Genomic DNA, 20,844 nt, shown 5'->3' with positions numbered 1-20,844 from the left:
TTTATTTGATTTATGAAAATCATTCTGTATAATTTGGACCCACGTTTCCAGTTATGTTCTTGCTTTCCTCACATGTAGTGGTGAATTTCTGCAGTCAGGTGGCATTGCTACTTTTCCAGTCATCCTTGCCTCTGTACTCAATGTGCAGAAGGTGCTCAAACCCTCCTCCCTCTCACTTTAACTGCCCAACCCCATTTCTTTTTAGGTGCGTTCGACTTCATGCGGCGCCGCGAGAATCGGCCGCCGCCTGAAAAAACAATGCATTCTGGTTAGGACATTTGTCCGACTATGACCGGCGCTGCAGCCGCCTTTTACGATCACACGTGCAGTCAAAGTACCGCGAGAGCTAAACGAGACCAGCCGCTGAGGTCAGGCGCTGCAGTTGCTCAAAATCGGCTGCGAGAGCCTTGATGACGACACACTTTACTCTCATTGGTTAGATTCTGTGATGACAAGCACAGGTGTGTTGCGTGTTAATTCTAACAATTTTCAATAATGCTCACAAATCTGTGTTTTATAACAGTAAAGCTTATTTACTGTAATCGCACTGTTATCTTGTCATTTTTTTTCAAAAACCCTGATAAAAGTATATATACCCACACAGGCTACTAAATACCAATAAAGTGTGGCCCGCACTTTATTGGTATTTAGTAGCCTATATGTTTATGCTGAACTTTATTCTTGAACAGATTGCGCTGTATTAAGCAGTATATAAAAAGTGTTTCTGTTGTTCAAACGTTTCCGTGTATTTCACATATATTGTATTTAATACACTACTTGTGATAAGAGCATGGAGCAGAAAGTGTCCGACTTGACGTCGCCACTTTTAATTCCGCCCCGACTGCAAGCGGCAACTCTCGCTCGCCAGCCGGTCAAGCAAAAAGGATCACATGGTACATACAGAGATGATTTATTTATTTATTTTTTGAGAACGTGCCAATCATTTGTACTCTAAATGTTTTTATATCTCACCAAGCTCTTGCACTTGAATAGTGAGAAATATGAGCTATTTGTGGCTCTCAGCCAAGCATGCAGCACTTAAGATTGACCCAGAAGTCTGCACATACCATTCAAATGGCTAATGGCAGACTTCAATTGCTGTTAAGTGCTAATGATTAGTGCAAGACATAAATATACACAATGCAAATAATGGCAATGCAACTAAAGCAATGTAAAGCAGTATTCTTCTCTGACTCAACCAATTTGTTCAGGCCAGTTCCTAACTTTCAGGTGGCAATGTTTCAATATCTATGCAATGCAATGTTTTACCTCTTTGCACCGAAGGGTTTTGGTCAGTCCTTCCTTCCAATAGATTGTGTACATCCTTAGGCAATAAGATTTATGCTCCTTCTAAAACACACAATTTAGTGCATTTAGTCTAGTGTAACAGACCGGATTTATGTGGAATCCTAATGCATTAAACATTTGATCATCACCTCAGAGTCTCAGATGAATAGTGATTTGTCTACCTGTATGTGATACTGCATTTTGCAACTCTCTTTAACAGGAAACAGGATATATGCATTATTGTAGTAAAATGTATTTACATGTGCTTTTCCTTGCTGAGGATGAAAGGATAGGCTCATATGCCAGAGGATTTACGGTAAGCGTCTCTCTAGAGTGCTGAGGAGACAGAGGGATGCAGTGAATGAGCGAGAGAGAGAGAGAGAGAGTGCAGAGATGCTGCAGACCCACTTCTGCCCTTGTTTTGTCTCATCCGCTTATAGAGGCACTTAGTGCTTTTCCTCTTGTTTCCTCTCCTGCAGCTCTTCTTTGGGGACAGGAAATGCACTTATACTTTTATCTCAAATTTAATTTATGTGCATAATTCATTGGATGCTGATGTTCATCTGCAGGAGTGCCTGGACTGGAACATGGGACTGTGTACATAGATCAGTTGTACTACAGCTCTGAATGAGTTAACCTACCTAATCTCTTCTAGCTCCACCTCAGCGTTTGATTCTGGCTGTCTCTGATTATCATGCTGAAGAAGAGGAACCCTGAGGTGCAGATGGATCGGGAGGTTCTGCTGGATCTGGACTACAGTGGTGAGACTCATGGTCCAGACAGTTATGGAAGCCTGCAAAATGGGGGTTTCATCCCTCCCATATATGTGAGTGTACTGGTCTGTGTTGTATGGCATTATGTACTGATACATACTTTATGAGATACATTTGTTCATCAAAACGAGTTCTAGTTGTTGTGTGTAGCAATATCATCTAACTCATTGCAGAGCTGTTCGGTTGTGTGCTAAAATTGCTGTAAGCACATGACTTTGCTGATTTGGCAACCTGGTGGTGTTAATGCAGTATTTAGACATAGTTATTAAGGATGTATTAATTATATTTTTGCTAATGGGTTAAATCCTTAATTGTTTTTTACCTGTCTTATTTCAATAAAACCCAGTATAGTTGTAATTTTTGTCAGATTGTCTTTTACAACATTTAGATCCCCACTTCCTGTCCTTGAATTTGATTGGCCTTCACATGATTTTAGCCCTGATTCTCCACTCGCTGACAGTCAAAGGAATAGTTACTGAATTTGCTGAAAAAAACAGCTGGTTGCTGACCCCTCTAAAACCCCTTCTCCCCCCCCCCCCCCCCCCCCCCAGCTAAAACCAGCCTGGCCATATAGCTGGTTTGCAGGCTGGTTTTAGAGGGGTCAGCAACCAGCTTAAACTAGCTCAGCCAGCTAAAACAAGCTACTTCCAAATTTAAACCAGCTAAGACCAGCCAACCAGCGTAGGGTTTTTTTTTTCAGATTTGGAGGAATGAGAGATCAAAATGAGTTCAAACAGCTGATAACAATATTACAATAATTAACTGAAAATCTACGTTTGTAATAAATTCATCTTTAAGATGTTTTTAACTTCAAACTGTTTTTTTCCAGTTAAAATAAGAGTCCTATCAATAATATTGCTTTCTCCTGTGAGAAAGTCATCTCATCTGAATCAGGAGATAAATCTGCACAGATCAAGCACTGTTTACAAGTGAAAACAGTTTTGAACAATTTTAAACAAATATATTGGTGGATTTTGGTGTGACAGGACAGCAGGGGATAGACTTTTTCCACTGGTGGAAGAGTTATTGGACTACTTTGGCCAGAAGCAAAAAGTTAAAATAATGGATTTGTTTCTTACAACCATGCAGGTTTTTACTTCACAAGGCATAGTTGATGGACCAGAGTCATGCAAAATACTTGTGGATTATTGTTAGGTTTTTATCAGCTGTTTGAACTCTCATTCTGACGGCACCCATTCACTGCAGAGGATCCACTGGTGAGCAAGTGATTTAATGCTTAGTTTCTCAAAATCTGTTTCGATGAACAAATAACCCGTCTGCATCTTGGATGGTCTGAGGGTGAGTACATTTTCAGAAATTTTGTGAGAACTATTCCTTTTAAGGTAGTTTACCGACAAAAGCTTTAAACCGGATTGCAACGAAGATGCGGACTGAGAGAAGCACCATGTGGCCCACACATGATTTCAGCTCTGATTTTCCGCTTAATACTATTTTTACTAACACAGAAAAAAAAGACAGAACAACAGCTCCTTTGCTCTGTGTTGCTTAAATATATTCATGTTGTCATAACAGTTGAATACTGCGGCTAATGATGAGGATGATGACCCCATATATGTTCATTGTGAGCGGACCTCAAGCCCACCTGTTCACCCCTCAGGCAACTACTTCAGAGACGGCCAAACACAAATAGGTAATGGTTTGGTAAAAACGCTATAATTATGCCAACTGCTTTGCCATGCCCAAGTAGTCATATTTGTTCTTGCCCCAGACTTTGTGCTGGTGTGGGAGGTGAAGGTGCGTTGCAAGCGTCGAGGTCGGGGACAGTCGCAAGGAGAGGCTGCAGAGGAGGCAGTTGAAGCAGCACAGGAGGAGAGCAGGTCAGAGAAAAGAAAAGCTCAGCTGGCCCGATGGAGGGACAAATTTATCCAGAACCTCCAAAGTGCTGGACTGTTGATGGAAAAGGTTAAGCTATTAGGTTAATTTTCTCAGTGCAGTGCCATTTATGGTACTTACCCTGTTGTTTCTAATGGTTTTCTCTTTATTATCAGGAGGAATCATCCAGTGTAAAAAAGACTATACACTATCTGAAGCTCCATGCTCCATGGGATGTGTTAGTGTACTACGCTGAGGAGTTATGTCTTAGAGCACCTCTGCAGGTTAGAGCCATGTTTTCATGTTCACCTTCCCAACGCAAATACCGAGGGCTTAAAATAACACTAGAATCAAGTGAAGTGAGCTCTGAGATGAGTTATGTTTATTGAAAGGCATAGCCGCACCCAGACTTCAACACTTCTGCTCAAGTTCTTCAGAAGCTCTGGGTGCCGAACATCATGAAAGACTCAGTCCCCAACCGTCCTGTGGACTACTACACATGTGCCTTCCGCAAGTCCAAAATGGAAAAGTTAGGCTTTTTTTTCTAGAAGTGTACAAGATGATCATCTACTTGCAGAAACAGATGTGTAAATGTAGCTATTTACTTTGACTTTCAGGTTTCTCGGCTCCGATGACCGTGAAAACTACTTCACTAACACACAAAGACACCGCATTGTGAGTGTGCAGTAAACAGCCATGAGAAAAGCAGAATTGGGTATCACGTAGTGTAATAAATGATTACATTAACATTCAAAAGTTTGGGCTCAATAAGATTTCTTTAAAAAAAAAAAAAGTCTGTTTTGCTCACAAGTCTGCATGCATTCGATCAAAATAACATTTTTCTTTTTTAATATATATATTTTTTAAATATTCATGTGACTGCAAAGCTGAATTTTCAGCAGCCATTACTTCAGTCTTCAGTGTCACATGATCCTTCAGAAATCATTCTAATATGCTGATTTGATGCTCAAGTAACATTTTTTATTATTATCAATGCTGAAAACAGTTGTTGTGGCACTTAAATATTTTTGAGGAAACCTTGATACATATTTTTCAGAATTCTTTGATGAATAGAATGTGTACCTTTTATTTAAAATATTTAGTTTTTTGTAACAATGTAAAACTCTTTATTGTGACTTTTGATAAATTTAATGTATCCTTGATGTATAAAAGTGTTGCTTTCTTAAAAATCTTAGTGACTTAAAAGTTTTGAATGGTAGTGTATATGATGGAATAAGTGTATGATAATTGCTTACACCTGTCCTCATTGCAGGTGTATGAAATTTTAGCAAGGACTGTGTATGGCAGGAGGAAGTGTGCAGAAGTTGGAGTCGCTCGTCTTCTGAATGAGGGGGCTTTTACGGGTGCATTCCCTCTGCATGAGGTTGGCACAAGACACCATATACTACAATGTGCCTCAGACATGTCTTATTAAAAGTACAGCAATTAACTTAAAACATGTATGTCTTATTAAATGTACAACTTCATACACTGTCAGCTTTTTTCCTTTTTAAAGGGCCCATTTGAGCTCCCAGGTTGTGACATGCAGCCCGATCAGTTGAACAAGAGGCAAGTACTGTACCACTATTGGTCCAACTGGTTAAAATGGTGTAAGTACCAGCCTCTAGATCACATCCGTGAATACTTTGGAGAGAAGATTGCGCTTTATTTTGCATGGTTGGGTGAGTAGGCACCATAGATCCTATTCATATTTGTATATATGTAATGCATATTACAGACATATTTTATGCATTAATATTTTATATATATTATTTTTATATATATTTGTTAGTAATATAGTCATATATTTTATCAAATTAAATAAAATTAAATGGTATATGTTTTGAAACCCATTGCCTAGGCATTACTAGTGTTGCAAACCACAAAACCAAGTACTGTCAATATATTACAAATTATAATAACCAAATTCTACTGTTCACAGGATTTTACACAGCCTGGCTTTTGCCTGCTGCAATGGTTGGGACGTGCGTCTTTGTTTCGGGTATTTTGACAATGGGATCCAATACCCCAGCGTAAGTGTCTTCCATATTATCAATTAATAGTGTTTAATAGAACTTCTTTCTGCTCTACATGACTCACACATTTAGTGCTCCTCTAAGCTATTTTGCTGCTATCACAAATAATATCATATCAATGGGCTTTATGACCTTTATTTGTTACTATAGCAACTGTTGACCGCATGTACTTGAAGGACTAATAGCGATGAGTTGGAAATATTTCCTGCAGTTTATACCTCAGAATAAGCAAGCAAAATAATGAGAATCAGAGAGCAAGAGACCGTAAAGCGATACAAAATTAGAAGCACTTTGTGTATCTAATATCCTAGAAGCATTCATTTGTACATTTTGCCTCCTGGATCTATTGATCTTAACATAAAACGTCTCAGGTTACATATGCGTGACCGGTGTCTTGAAGCATATATCGGCGACAGCCTATGACGTCACTACTGGCGCGGCCACAGTATAAAGGGGCACCGGGAAAATACGTCATTCACTTCTTCGTCTGAAGCTTGCGTCCGAAGCATGGCACCGAACCTAGAGGACGCAGTGCTATGGGGAACGGAATACCCACGCCACCATGCTGAGGGGAGTGCAAGCCAAGCACAAAAGGCAAGCACTAAGTACCAACTCTACCCGGCTAAGGGAGTTGCCCCTGGGACGGTACGATGGCTGTCCCTTCGGCCAAAGGCCTGAGCTGCATACCCCAGAACTTACCTGTTAGGGGTAGAGCTCAAAGGCTTGGAATCAGAAGAAGAGATTCCTTTAAGGGGATACGACCAAGCGCTTAGGATAGTAAGTAGGATAGAAGTCTTGGCCTGTCACCCAGGGGCTACTGCTTGCTCTGCAAGAGCTCGCTGAAGGAACTGTCTCAACAGATCCTTGGTAGCAACACCCTGTTCAAGTAGTATCACTGGGGATACATACGTAAAGTGGGGCCCAATGTGAAACCGGGGCCTGACCGACTCAAAGAATGGGCATGAAGCCGCAGCGCGTAACCCATATCGTACAGGATTTTAGAAAGACCGCAAAACACTTGGTGTGTGATCTTACCACAACGCGGCTTTCAGAAAGTGCACAGAGACTAGCGTGCACACTTACCATAACATGGATTTGTAAACACCATTCTAGGGAGCAAAGCGAGCAACTTAACAGGGAGGCAGAGAGAGGCCTAACAACCTGAAGTTGCTGACTCACAGAGCTCTGGGGAGTGGAGAACTCAACTCTCAGTATGAGAGGGAACTCAGACACTCGGGGAGGGTTAGCATGCTCGTAAGAGACCCTCGGAGTGAGGGGAGCACTGCCGAACACACCATGAGATCAGCCTAAGGGGAAGGGCTGACCCAATGGCATGACTGCACGGTGGATCCCACAGAGCAGAGAATCCAATTCTCAGGATGCAAGAGAAACTCAGATGCTCGGAAGGGAGCAGCATGCTCATAGGCGACCCTCTATGGTGAGGGGAGCAATGCTAGCTCGACCAACAAGCAGAGCGACCTAACAGGGAGGCATAGAGAGGCCTAACATCCTGAGGCTGCTGAATGACAGAGCTCTGTGGAGCGGAGAACCTAACTCTCAGAATGAGAGTGAACTCAAACACTCAGAAAGGAGCGGCATGATCATAGGTGACCCTCTATAGTGAGGGGAGCAATGCTAGCTCGACCAAAAAACAGCCTACCAGAGAGGCAGAAGGTGGCCCAACAACCTGGCATGACTGCTAACCGGAGCTCTAGAGAGCGGAGGCCTAACTCTCAAAATAGGAGAGGGACTCAGACGCTCAGTTTTGGGAGCGGTGTGCTCATAGGTGACCCTCTAGGGTGAGGGGAGCACTGCTGAGCTCAACCAACAAGGACAGAAACCTAACAGGGAGGCAGAGAGGAGCCTAACTACCTGAAGTTGTTGCTCAATGGAGCTCCAGGGGGAACAGGACCCAGTGAGAGCAGTCCTGAGACCGCCGACCAGGAGTGGCAAGCTCAAGAGTAACCTCTAGGTGAGGAGAGCATTGCCAGGCCTGACCAACAGGGTAACTCATCAGGAAGGCAGCAAGCGGCCAACTTCCTGGTGTCACTGCCACAGAGCTCAAAAAGAACCTCCCGCAGTGAGGTTGTGGAGCACTGCCATGTTCAGAGCAGTGCTCTCAGCCCTTGGGCTGAGGCGGTCCCTACGAAACAAACTGGGAATAGGAGGTGCATAGCTAGCTCTCGCAATGAGGGGAGCACACCTTAGCTCGACCAGAAGGCAGTGCCAGAATAAAAGGACAGTCCAGCAGCACCCAAAGGGAGACTGTCATCTGTTAGTAGGCGAACGTAGTTCTACGCTCTCCATCTTGATAGAGAGCATAGACCAACGGGTTAGCCAATAACCATACATGTCTGAAGAGCTATCGCTCCTCAGAGCTAAAGCACTCAGGAAGGGTTTCCGCAGAAACATCTCTCACTCGTACCTCCGGGAAAGCAGTGTACTCAAGCCCACTCCACGGAGGGGTGACTCACTGGTTCGACCGTAAAGACAGTGTGACTCAAATCTCAGGAAGCCTCTCGATGCGAGACACGAGTAGCGCATCCTGGCCGGGGCAGCTTCTCGAAGCAAACACCCAGCCAGGAGGTCAGGGAGCACATCACGAAGCAATAATCTCAGAAAAAGGCTCAGCCTGAATGGAGGACCCGCAAGTCCTGGGTTGCAGCAGCGCTATACTGGGACCTGAAGGCCAAGGAGGCTCCCGCAGAAGCCTAGCGACTTGGCTGCATGATCCAGCAAGCATGAGGCCGAAGATGTAGGTCATCATCCAGGCTGGATCTTGTACTGACTGGTGAGACCATACCACAGGATCGAGAGGGCTCCCGGAGTGCAGTATAATGTGGTTAGAACATGTTATAAATGATCTGTCCAATAACTGCAGACAGATACCCACATTGTAATTCCTTACTGATAGGGAAGATTTCCCGTCAGGTCCTTTCCCTGTTCTGACCATGAACCGCGAATCGCGGGCAATAGGCAGATAATTCTCACCGCACTGGCAACACGCAGCATGTATTCAGTTCCCACGGGAGCTAAACATGCTCCGCCCATGTGCTAGATTACCTCCGGAATCAAGCGAGAACGGAGCCGCCGCGAATGCGTCGCTATTCCAGCAAGAGGCAAACACACTCATGCAGACACGGGTATTACAATTTGAGTAAAAAGTGAAGCACTCACCTTCCCTCTCAGTAGTCCCGCGAATGCATCACGATGAGCACAGGTAGTCTCCTCGTGAGTCAAGCACGCACAATTCATGCCTATTCCTCACGAGAAAAAAGCAACGAGTGTATTCAACTCCCTATAGAGTTGAACGTGCTTGCTCTTCACCACACACACAACACACGAGCCACGTGAAAACTGCGAGTATCAGAGCGTGCTTATCCCTCACAAGAAATAAGCAATGAATGCAACGAGCGCATTCAACTCCCTCGAGAGCTGAACGCTATGAGACGCCACGTAAGATTTAAATCAAACTTCACTTATCAATACATACATAAAACACGTGCATATACACCTATAAATTACTCACATATACATGTATACTATTGGATGTTCAATATATATATATGAAATACATGTGCACGCTAATATGAAATCCATACAATGCATATTATGTTAGTAATGAATGCATTGTGAATAACTTGCATATACATATAAACTTGACGCATGCATACACCTGTAGACTCTCGCTTATACATACAAACACGATCCATGCATATATACCCACAACAACACACGCACATACATATAAACACGCTGCATGCATATACACCTATAAACACTTGCACATACATAAAAAAAATGTCCCTCGAAAGGAAACTATACTATTGCTTCTAATTTCTAATATTTTCTTCTGTTTGATCAACACAATTTCACCAGGACAATGCACTTCAAAAACACAGGCTGTATGTTTGCTTTGATTTTAGCTCTACCATTGTTGCCTGTTTGCGTTTGCCATCTACAGGAAGGAAATCTGCGAGAGTGGAGGACTTTATCTAATGTGTCCTCTGTGTGAAACCTGCAAACCCTGGAATATGTCAGACATCTGTCCCATGGCCAAGGTAATCAGATGAGTTAATAAGTATTGTCTGTATGCGAAAGACACAATATTGTAGCATTTGATATGTTTGTATAGTAGTTTATGATTACAGTTTGTGTATGGAGTACATACTGACTTTATTATGTAAAATATTCATTACTGTTTAAAACTTTGGGATCAGTAAGAATTTTCATGTTTTTTTAAAGAAGTTTTGTATGCTCATCAAGGCTGTATTTCTTTGATCAAAAATGCAGAAAAAACTGTAATTTTACTCCAGTATTCAGTGTCACATGATCCTTCAGAAATCATTCTAATAAGCTGATTTATTGTCAATGTTGGAAACAGTTGTGCTGCTTAAAATGTTTTGGGACCGGTGATATTTTTTTCAGGATTCTTTGGTAAAGAAAAGGTTAAAAAGAACAGTGTTCATTTAAAATAGAAATGACAAAATACACTACTATTAAAAAATTTGGGGTCAGTACTTTTTTTTTAAAGAAATTAATACTTTTTTTCAGCAAGGATGTTAAATAGATAAAAAGTGATAATAAAGACTTATATTGTTAGAAAGGATTTCTATTTTGAATAAATGCTGTTTTTTTTTTTTTTTAGTTTTTATTCATCAAACAATCAAAGAAAAAAAATATCACAGGTTCCAAATATATTAAGCAGCACAACTGTTTCCAACACTGATAATAAATCAACATATTAGGATGATTTCTAAAGCATTATGTGACTCTGAAGACTGGAGTAATGGCTGATGAAAACTCAGCACTGTGTATAATATATATACTAAAGTATATTAAAATAGGAAAACAATATTATAATTGCAATAATATTTCACAATATTCCAGTTTTTTTTTGTATTTTTAATCAAACAAATACAGCCTTGATGAGTATCCATTAAAAAACATTAAACATTTTACTGATCCCAAACCTTTGAATGGGAATGTAGTTGTTTTATGTCAAATAGTTTTTGAAATGTAGTATGGTCAATAGTGATATAAAAACCGATTATGGTTAATCTCAACTCTTCTTTAGGTGGGCTATCTGTTTGATCATCCCGGCACTGTCTTCTTCAGTGTGTTCATGTCTTTGTGGGCCGTCACGTTCCTGGAATACTGGAAACGCAAGAATGCCACTCTCGCTCACCACTGGGACTGCATGAATTTCCATGAAGACGAGGTTTGACGTGTTTTGTTTTGTTTTTGATTATTGGATTTTTTTTTGCCCCTTTCACAGCAGAAAAATACAAGAAGTCACTGTCCTTATGACACAAACACATTAGGTATTTTGCCTCAACATTTAGAAAATGTGGGATGTATATGTACATGTGTGTATGTATGTATGTATGTATATATGTATGTATATATATATATATATATATATATATATATATATGCATACATGCATACACACGTGTGTGGTATGTGTGTATACTATTTGTTTAGAATTATTATAATTTAAAAAAATTATTTTTAACATTGTGGGTTTTATTAGATTGGCAATTTATGTCAGAAATAGTAAAAATATAATCTTATTTTTTTTAATGAACAGGAACCACCACGTCCTGAGTTTGTTGCCATGGCCCCTGCAATGGAGGAAAACCCAGTGACGGGAGTAAAGGAACCCTACTTTCCAGAAAAAGCCCGGATTTCACGCATGGTGACTGGCTCTATGGTCATTGTTATAATGGTGAGACCCACTGGAGTTGTCAGAGGTTTAATGGGGCTTCAAAATTTTAATTGGCCAGTTAGAAGAGAGATAATATGTCATAATTGTCACCCATAATTGTTCCTCTTTCTCTCAACTTGTTTTTCCCAGCTGTGTGTGTAGTGATGATCTTCTTGGTCACAGTGATCATATACCGCAGTATAGTGAGTGTAATGATGTTTGAAACTGGGAGTTCTGTTCTGCGTACTCAGGTGGGCACCCCATCGATCTGCATTAAAATATAAGATAACTTACCGTACTGCACCATTTCATTAAGCTCCTCTACACCTGCAGTAGCTCTTGAACTCTGAATCCACTCCGCGCACACATTTTTTCTTCCAGGCTGGGAATATTGCCAATACCTCCAGCAGTTTGGTGAACCTGGCTTTGATCTTGCTGATGGGGCAGGTCTACACAGCCCTGGCAGAACAGCTCACTAAATGGGGTAGGCTTTCTGCACACATCAGACCCCATTTCCAGGGCTTTAAATCAAATCAGGCCAGTGTTGCCATTTTGTGTGGTTCAGGGTAATGAACCTGCCCATCCACACTTGCTTTGAGAATCAATAAGCCATTAGGACTCTAGTCCTTAGTCCTACTTTCTGTGGCCGTTACAGTAAAGCTTTGAGACACACACATGCCATCAAATAGGTCTAATTTATCTCGTTGCCCCAAATAAGGCTCCTCCTGAAACATTTTTCCCTACAGAAATGCACAGAACACAGACACAATATGAAGATGCCTTTACATTCAAAGTCTTCATCTTCCAGTTTGTCAACTTTTACTCGTCGCCCTTCTATGTAGCCTTCTTCAAAGGCAGGTAATCTTTTAAATTAGCCTACCAGAACAAAGCAATATTTTGTGCCATAATTTTCCAGATCAAAGCTTTCAGTGCACTTTTATTGCAGATTTGTGGGCTATCCTGGTCATTATGGCACACTGTTTGGGATGCGGAATGAGGATGTGAGTGCTTTGCCTGCAGTTTTATGATAACATATAATCAGTTTTTATTTTATCATTTTATTTCAGACAACAATATTTTGTAAAAAGATTGCAAATCAGAGTCATGTATTCCAGACAGCCTTGTAGTAAAGGCAAAACATCCACAATAGGTTGCACTGTATTTGTTGCTTTTTCAAAACAAGTAGTTTTCCATTTGGTGTCGGTAATATTTCTTTTTGTAAGAAAATAATACCATAATTCAGCAAGGCATTAAATTGTGCAAAAGTTACAGTAATTTCCAATGAATGCTGTTTATTTGAACTTTCTATTCCTCTTCAGCATTGATAATAACAAGAAATGTTTCTTGAGCTCCAAATCAGCCTATTAGAATGATTTCTGAAGGATTATGTGACACTGAAGACTGAAGTAACGACTGCTGAAAATTCAGCTTTGCTTCAAAGGAATAAATTACATTTAAAATATATTAAAATAGAAAACAGGTGTTTTATAATATTTCTCAAATAGTTTTTTTACACTATATATCTAACTAAATAAATGCAGCCTAATAAGAGATTTATTTAAAAAATATGAATAATTGTGCATGTGTGGTTGCAGTGCGGACCAGGAGGTTGTCTGATAGAACTGGCTGAGCAGCTCTGCATCATCATGGTGGGAAAACAACTTATCAACAACGTTCAGGAGTTTGTCATCCCGTACGTTTCTCCCTCAGAGCCTGACTAGTCATATTTATTGGAGCTGCAAATAAGAGCTTATTATATTGTATAGCAAACCACACTAGAAGACTTCTTGAGTCTCAACACTGCAGAATCAAAATGATTTTATTTGGTCCTCTGAGAAAAGCGAGTCAGCAGTGTAGGTCAGTGCAGTTGGCGCAGCAATCTTCTGTGGAGGTGGATGTGTGGGTCAGGCTTGGCCTACATTGTGGAGAACATATTTAATAATTTATAAACATTCGAATGAACATCTTAAACGGCAAAAGCATTTCTGTGAGGTTTAGATTAACAGGTAGAGGATAGAAAATTTAATTTTAAGCAATAGAAGTCAGTAGAAGTCCCTACAATCATAGATGGGCTGTGTGCTTTCATGCAGCAGTACGAGAATAAAAATGCATAAATTTGAGCAAAAATAGCTGTTTTTACTGATTGATTTGTATATTGATTTATCTGCAGATATCACTGTAGGGTGCAATGAGCAGACAGATGCCTGTATCACTGCCAATACTGCAGCATGTCTCTCTTCTAAGGCGGCAGTTCTAGCTGTTTAGCAGAATAAATGTCACACAGGAGAAGCTTTTAGCGCTCCCTTATCAATTATTCATCACCAGAGTCAAACTCAGGCAAAACCGGATCTTCCAAATGAGCACAGTTCTATTTTTGAACTAGAAATAACCTCAGAAGAGCCATCATCATCAACATCAACAGAACACCATGTCTATTGCTTTGGTTGTCTCATTCTTTCCCTCTTTCTGCTTTTCAGTAAAATAAAGGCTTGGAGACAGAAACGGGCCTTATCATCTGTCAAAAAGGCCCAGAAGGCAGAGGAGCCCAAGCGCTGGGAGCAGGACTATGAGTTGATTTTATGTGAGGGGCTTTTTGACGAGTATCTGGAGATTGGTAAGATGATAATATTTAACTTTTTAATGAGATTTTTGTTGCAAGTTTCTGTCAAAAAAAATGTGTAGCTACTGACACTGGAACATCATGGACCTCATTTCTTGAGGGGCACTAGTAGCAGTCCTGGCTCACGTGGTGTACTAGACAAGATAAGACGTGACAAATTAATTCTAACAGCCAAGATCATTATATATGAGTGCGTACACTACCAATCAAAAGTTTGGGGTTAGTAACACAAAACTTTTCAACAGTAATATTTATAATACTGAACTTCTTGTCATAGTCATTTATGCTAATGCAGCATATTTTTACCTACAGTAATCATGCAACTTATTATAAACTTTAAACTGATGTTACATTTCTGTACAGATGCTCTTGCTTATGCTTGTAATAAACTTACACTATTTGATCTTCATTGCTGCCAGTCCTGCAGTTTGGCTTCATCACCATTTTTGTGGCGGCCTTTCCTCTGGCTCCTCTCTTCGCCCTGCTGAATAACTGGGTGGAAGTAAGGCTGGACGCTTATAAGTTTGTGTGTGAATACCGCAGACCCGTGGCAGAGCGAGCCCAGCACATTGGTGTGTGGTTCATCATACTGGAGGCGCTGTCCCACGTGTCTGTCATAGTCAATGTGAGTGCCTACAAAAATTAGTAATATTTTTGATACTTAAGGTATTGAATCAGCAGAATCTAGGTGAAATTTTGCATTAAAAAATACTCCATTGTCAATAGTGATGTGTGAAGCCGCTTTCTCATGGTCAGCACAACAAATTCACATGACCAAATTGAACATTGTGACATGCATAAATGACTTGTCTTGTTACGTTACACTATTCATTATTATTATTCACTATTCATTAATAATGTCCAACGTTATTTTTAACATCTTACAAGGTCTCAGATTTGCTTGTGATTTGTTTTTGTTTTTCCCCACAGGCTTTCCTCATTGCATTTACTTCAGATTTTCTGCCTCGCCTGTTGTACCAGTACAAGTTTAACAATGACCTGCATGGATATGTCAACTTCACGCTGGCTTACTCTCCACCCAGTTACAACTACTCCAGTCATACTGTATGCAGGTAATATTGCTAATGCTCTTTTATATTGCAAGAAATCTGAATAAATCACTTGCAAAAAAAAGTTTTTTTCTCTTATTTTAGGATTTAAAAAAAAAAATCTTCATTGTATTTTGTATTATTGTATTGTCTTGTTTCTCAGGAGTGTCCTGGCTGTTGTACAGTTTTGTGGTCATTTTTTTTTTTTTTTTTTGTCATGACTTTTTCTTGTCAGATAAAGCATTTCGGGATGAAAATGGAAAATACACGCTGGTGTATTGGGAGCTTCTGGCTGTAAGACTGGGCTTTATCATTGCCTTTGAGGTGATCATTGATCTTCCTCCTGCAAACCACATCACAGCTATATTCTTCCTTGAATTTGAGCTTCCCAGTATACACTGTGACCAATTTAAAGTCGACATGAAATCAAAATGAACCCTATTTACTCTGGTAGATAATGTCAACTTTTCATTAAAGTTCCAGCCTTTATTTATTTTTTAATTAAATAAACAGAAATTATATTATACAAACACATTTGACAGTAAAGAGCATCTCACACACACAAGGGAAAAAAAAAGATACATAAACTAATTGAAATAATGTATATAATATTATTAAATAGATTTAAAAAATAAATTGTAAATAAAAAATACATTAGTAATTGAATGAACAAATCAAATATAATGGAAATCATTGATAAGTGAAGTGGATAAAAGTGCTTTAAGCCATATAAATATCACCAAAATCTCTCTTATATTTATATCAGATATTTATATATCAAGAATCTATCCATTTTTCATTATTACTTCAATAAAGAGATTTAAAAAGTCTGTCTGTCAACTAAAAATGTTATCGGAGAGTAGAGTAGGATTTCAGAATATTATGTTCTACCCAGAAATATCTCGCATTAAGATAGTATTGCTGATGGCAATTTACGATTTCTATATAATTACCTGATTGTTTACAGTCTCTTTATTATTATCTAATAATTATTTCTATTCACATCTTAATAATCCTCAGCATGTGGTGTTCTTCATCCTGCGTGTCATTGACTGGATGGTTCCCGACATCCCTTAGTCCTTGGAGCTGAAGATCAAGCGGGAGCGTTACCTGGCTAAGCAGGCTTTGGCTGATAACCAGGAGGCCCTGCTGGTGAGTAGCTTTAGGTGATGTTAGTGCACATAGTGACGTCCCTCCAGTGCCCACTCACTGTGAGCCATGCTTCTTCTCATTACCACTCACACCAGAGAACTCAGAGACTGAGGCTGCGTCCGAAAGCTTAGACAGCTGACCTGATGCTTCACTGCCTGATAGGTACCTCACAAAATTAATTTCAGACCGACTTCTCAGAACAGTTTATTTATCTACAACAAAAGAGAGAGAACTTGATTTGGTGAGCAAATATTCATTTACTTCAATGCTAATTTGGTCAAAACCTACTTTTAAGTACAAACTGACCACTAATCACAACTTTTGGACACCGTTTTTATTTTTTAGCTCAGGTGTCACAGAATTGAATGCACAGCAAAGGATACATCTATGCTGCCTTCAAAAATCAGATGACGCCATCTCTGGAAACAAGTGAAGCTAACATTGGATTGAGACATACCTTGATGCCTCCCTACTTCAGAATGCATCCTTCCAAGGCAGCATTCTTCTGTTTTCAGATGCAGCCTGAGATTTTATTACTGAGGCATATAACAAGTCTTCATGTTGTTCAACCTAGAGCAGAGCTTCAGTGGTTGGCCTTGTGTCATGACCAAAAAAGCAGAAAAGGCTTTGAAATATACTCTACCAATGAAATGTTTAATTTAGCTATTTTTGCTCAATTTTGCAAAAGACAGGTGTTTCGTATTGTACTAATATTTCACAATATTACTGTTTTACTGTATTTCTGAACAAATAAATGCAGCCTTGATGAGAATAAGAGAGACCCCAAAATTCACTCATTTAAATGAATGTAATGATGATAAATTGAATGCTATTTTCCTTTAATTTCCTTGCTATTTCTTTTTATTTCTTAATTTTTATTTCTTCTTATTAATTTTTTTAAAAATGAAATGAATTTGTGACACAGTTCCAGCACTCTAGTAAAAGTGGAGCAAAGACCTTGGAATTACCGTTACTTTTTTACTGCCCTGGTTTATGTACTTCACATATTCTGTAGAGGGGAGGAGGAGATCAAACATTTTTCAACCCACTTTTCTGGAAAATGTGTGTTAGGATGATACTCTGCTTCTGCTTCTTTAAGGTCAGAGTGTATATTTGGCTGTGCACTGGATTCTGAACAGTGATGTAATAGAATATTCAAGGTTATGGGGAACCAAATGTAAAAGTTTAAGAGTCTGCCACTGAAAAGCCATCATTCTGAATATTGCCAGGATTTCAGTGTTTGTGCTGGTTATGGCCCTGTTGTAGGGTATATTGTTTTTAATTAAGTTGTATTTAAAGGGATAGTTCACCCAAAACTGAAAATTCTGTAATTAATTACTCACCCTCATGTCGTTCCAAACCCGTAAGACCTCCGTTCATCTTCAGAACACAAATTAAGATATTTTTGATGAATTCTGAGAGCTCTCTGACCCTCCCATAGACAGCAAGGATACTACCGCAGTTAAAGTCCAGAAACGTAGCAAGGACATCGTTAAAATAATCCATGTGACATCAGCGGTTCAACTGTAATTTTACGAAGCTACGAGAATACTTTTTGTGCGCAAAGAAAACAAAAATAACTTTATTCATCTTCATTCTTTATGTCTCCTCCGCGTCACCCTGGTTTTGGAGAGTATCCACTGAAAGTAAACAACGTGTGCTGTTCTGTGTCAGTTGCGCCACGCGGATACGTTGTTTTAGTTCAGATCAAAGCGTTAACAATGAAGCTACGAGAATACTTTTTGTGTGCAAAGAAAACAAAAATTGCGACTTTATTCAACAATTCGCCTCCTCCACCTTCCCGCCATTTTGGAGAGTATCCACTGAACGATTGTGGAACGATGATAACGTATGCTGTTCTGTGACAGCTGTGCCACGCAGATACGTTGTTTTAGTTCAGATCAAAGCGTTAACAATGAAGCTACGAGAATACTTTTTGTGTGCAAAGAAAACAAAAATTGCGACTTTATTCAACAATTTATTTTCGTTGTTTACGCTTTGATCTGAACGAAAACAGCGTATCTGCGTGGCACAGCTGTCACAGAACAGCATACGTTATCATCGTTCCACAATCGTTCAGTGGATACTCTCCAAAATGGCGGGAAGGTGGAGGAGGCGAATTGTTGAATAAAGTCGTTATTTTTGTTTTCTTTGCGCACAAAAAGTATTCTCGTAGCTTCGTAAAATTACGGTTGAACCGCTGATGACACATGGATTATTTTAACGATGTCCTAGCTAAGTTTCTGGACTTTAACTGTGGTAGTATCCTTGCTGTCTATGGGAGGGTCAGAGAGCTCTCAGAATTAATCAAAAATATCTTAATTTGTGTTCTGAAGATGAACGGAGGTCTTACGGGTTTGGAACGACATGAGGGTGAGTAATTAATTACAGAATTTTCATTTTTGGGGGAGCTATCCCTTTAAAATTTTACTTTAATAGTTTAGAAACAGACCTACTGTATCTCTCAATAAATTACAAATATTTCAAATTTATATATAAAAACAAATTATAATTAAACATGCTTGTCATTATTTACTCAAATTTTTCTACACCTAATAGTAATAGTTTCTTTGGCCTGTTGAGGACAAAAGAAGATATTCTGAAGAATGCTGGTAACCAAACAGTTGCCAGTACCCACTGACTTCCATAATATATAATAAAAAATTTACTTCCATAATTTATAATAAAAAAATACCATGGAACTCAGTGGCTACCATCAACCATCTGTTTGCCAGCATTCTTCATAATACTTTCTTCTGTGTTCAGCAGAAGAAAGAAACTCATACAGATTTGGAACAACAGGTTTGGTAAATTTGTGGGGAACCATCCCTTTAATAAAATTTTGTGACTAATAAAGGATGCCTCTAAACAATGTACTTATTTCATTCTTTTTTTTCTGCTTTTCTCCTTGTATGCTGGTCCTTGAAGCAAGCGAAGCGGCTCGCTACATGAGACTGATCTGCAGGGCAGGGGCTTCTCCAGAAGGGGGCATAGTCGCTAAGAAAACACTTTACACCCTTAGAAGTGATCCAAGATGGACTTGTTTTGAGGGGGAAAACAAATGCACTTGGACTGAACTTTGGCTTGATTTTGTGGTGGTTGATTGAGCGTGTGTGAGCATGCATTTCAAAATGTAGAGGTCTATGCCAAAATTGTACACTACCACCTCCACTTTAACAAACGGCTGTTTACATATGACTTCCTCTGGCTCCAACTATACTAAGACATGTGATCACCTACACATCTCACTATCTCTGCCCTCCTGATAAATGATATATTCCTGTTCGGATTTAGTGGGAGGACAGGGAGGTTTGCTTTTCTACATTAATACTAAAGTATATATTTGTACTACTGACAAAGTGAAAATTGTGAAAGACATTAAGAAGCCTATTCTACATTGTGTTAGTGTGAAATGCTTCTCCGAATAATACCTTAATATATTTGCATTTGCCATGTCTATCTCCGGGCTGTTTAAGGAATTATGTTTTAAAATAAAGCTAGTTTCAATAACCATTTAAAAACCAATGAAGTGTTTACATGCTGGAGGACAGGATTTAAAAGGATAGTTCAGCCAAAAGTTAAAAACGCATGTCATTGCAAATAAATATGACTTTCTTTGTTCCGTGGAACTCAAAAGGAAATGTGTTGACTAATGTTAACTCTAGTCTCTTTTGAATAATGAAAGTTGATGATGATCAGGGGCTGTCAATCTTCAAATAAGGATTGTAAAAAAAGGATCATAAGTGGTCCATAAGACCTGTGCATTATATTACATATCTTTTGAATAGGGTTGTTATTAAATAATAAAACAAAATAGATAAAATAATTGCAAACTACTAAAAGTAATAATGAAGAAAACATTTTTTTAAAAAGCTGTGCTTGTGTGTAGGACTGCAAAATTTAGCAAAAAAAGCAATTGTCTATATGATCTTAAAAAACAGCCTTATGAGCGCTTCTCATTACAGATTTGGAAAGATGGGTGGCACATGTTGCGTTCCTTAATGCATATCGTAAGCAAGCCAAAAAAGAGTTTGTGTAGATCAGAATTTCCTGCAAAACAAGCCGCTAAAATCACCGGATCATGAGCTGCTCAGTGCCGTGCTTCACTTTGAAATGCATAGTGCATATATTTATTTAGCAGCTTTTTTTAATTGTGCAGTCCTACTCATTAAGCCATAGGTTGTGTAATAAACATGTAAATCATGAGTCAGTGAAAATTTTGTGGTAACTGTTTTGTGGTCACCATTCACTTTCATTGTATGGAAAACAGCAGCTTGAACATTCTTCCAAACATCTCCATTATTATCCCATAGAATAAAAAAGTTTGGAACAATATAAGGCAGAGTAAATGATCACAGAATGTGATTTTTGGCCATACTAACCT

At 39.3% G+C, this 20,844-nt stretch overlaps 1 pseudogene across 1 annotated transcript; it reads left to right on the top strand.

Annotated features, from left to right (window-relative positions):
• Nucleotides 1-1,981: 1,981 nt before the first annotated feature.
• Nucleotides 1,982-19,412, top strand: LOC306859347 (anoctamin-7-like; annotated as a pseudogene). Its single transcript has 23 exons — nucleotides 1,982-2,113; nucleotides 3,594-3,711; nucleotides 3,790-3,983; nucleotides 4,070-4,177; nucleotides 4,292-4,422; nucleotides 4,511-4,568; nucleotides 5,167-5,277; nucleotides 5,410-5,575; nucleotides 5,836-5,926; nucleotides 9,894-9,990; nucleotides 11,007-11,150; nucleotides 11,523-11,660; nucleotides 11,790-11,890; nucleotides 12,021-12,123; nucleotides 12,386-12,497; nucleotides 12,586-12,640; nucleotides 13,235-13,332; nucleotides 14,117-14,253; nucleotides 14,679-14,884; nucleotides 15,190-15,332; nucleotides 15,544-15,632; nucleotides 16,329-16,460; nucleotides 19,389-19,412. The product of its transcript is annotated as an anoctamin-7-like (transcript).
• Nucleotides 19,413-20,844: the final 1,432 nt, after the last annotated feature.

The sequence above is a fragment of the Barbus barbus genome (assembly GCF_936440315.1).
Source record: "Barbus barbus genome assembly, chromosome: 40".
Lineage (NCBI taxonomy): Eukaryota > Metazoa > Chordata > Actinopteri > Cypriniformes > Cyprinidae > Barbus > Barbus barbus.
Note: the sequence above shows the minus strand (reverse complement) of the source record. Positions and strands in the feature narration are given on the sequence as shown.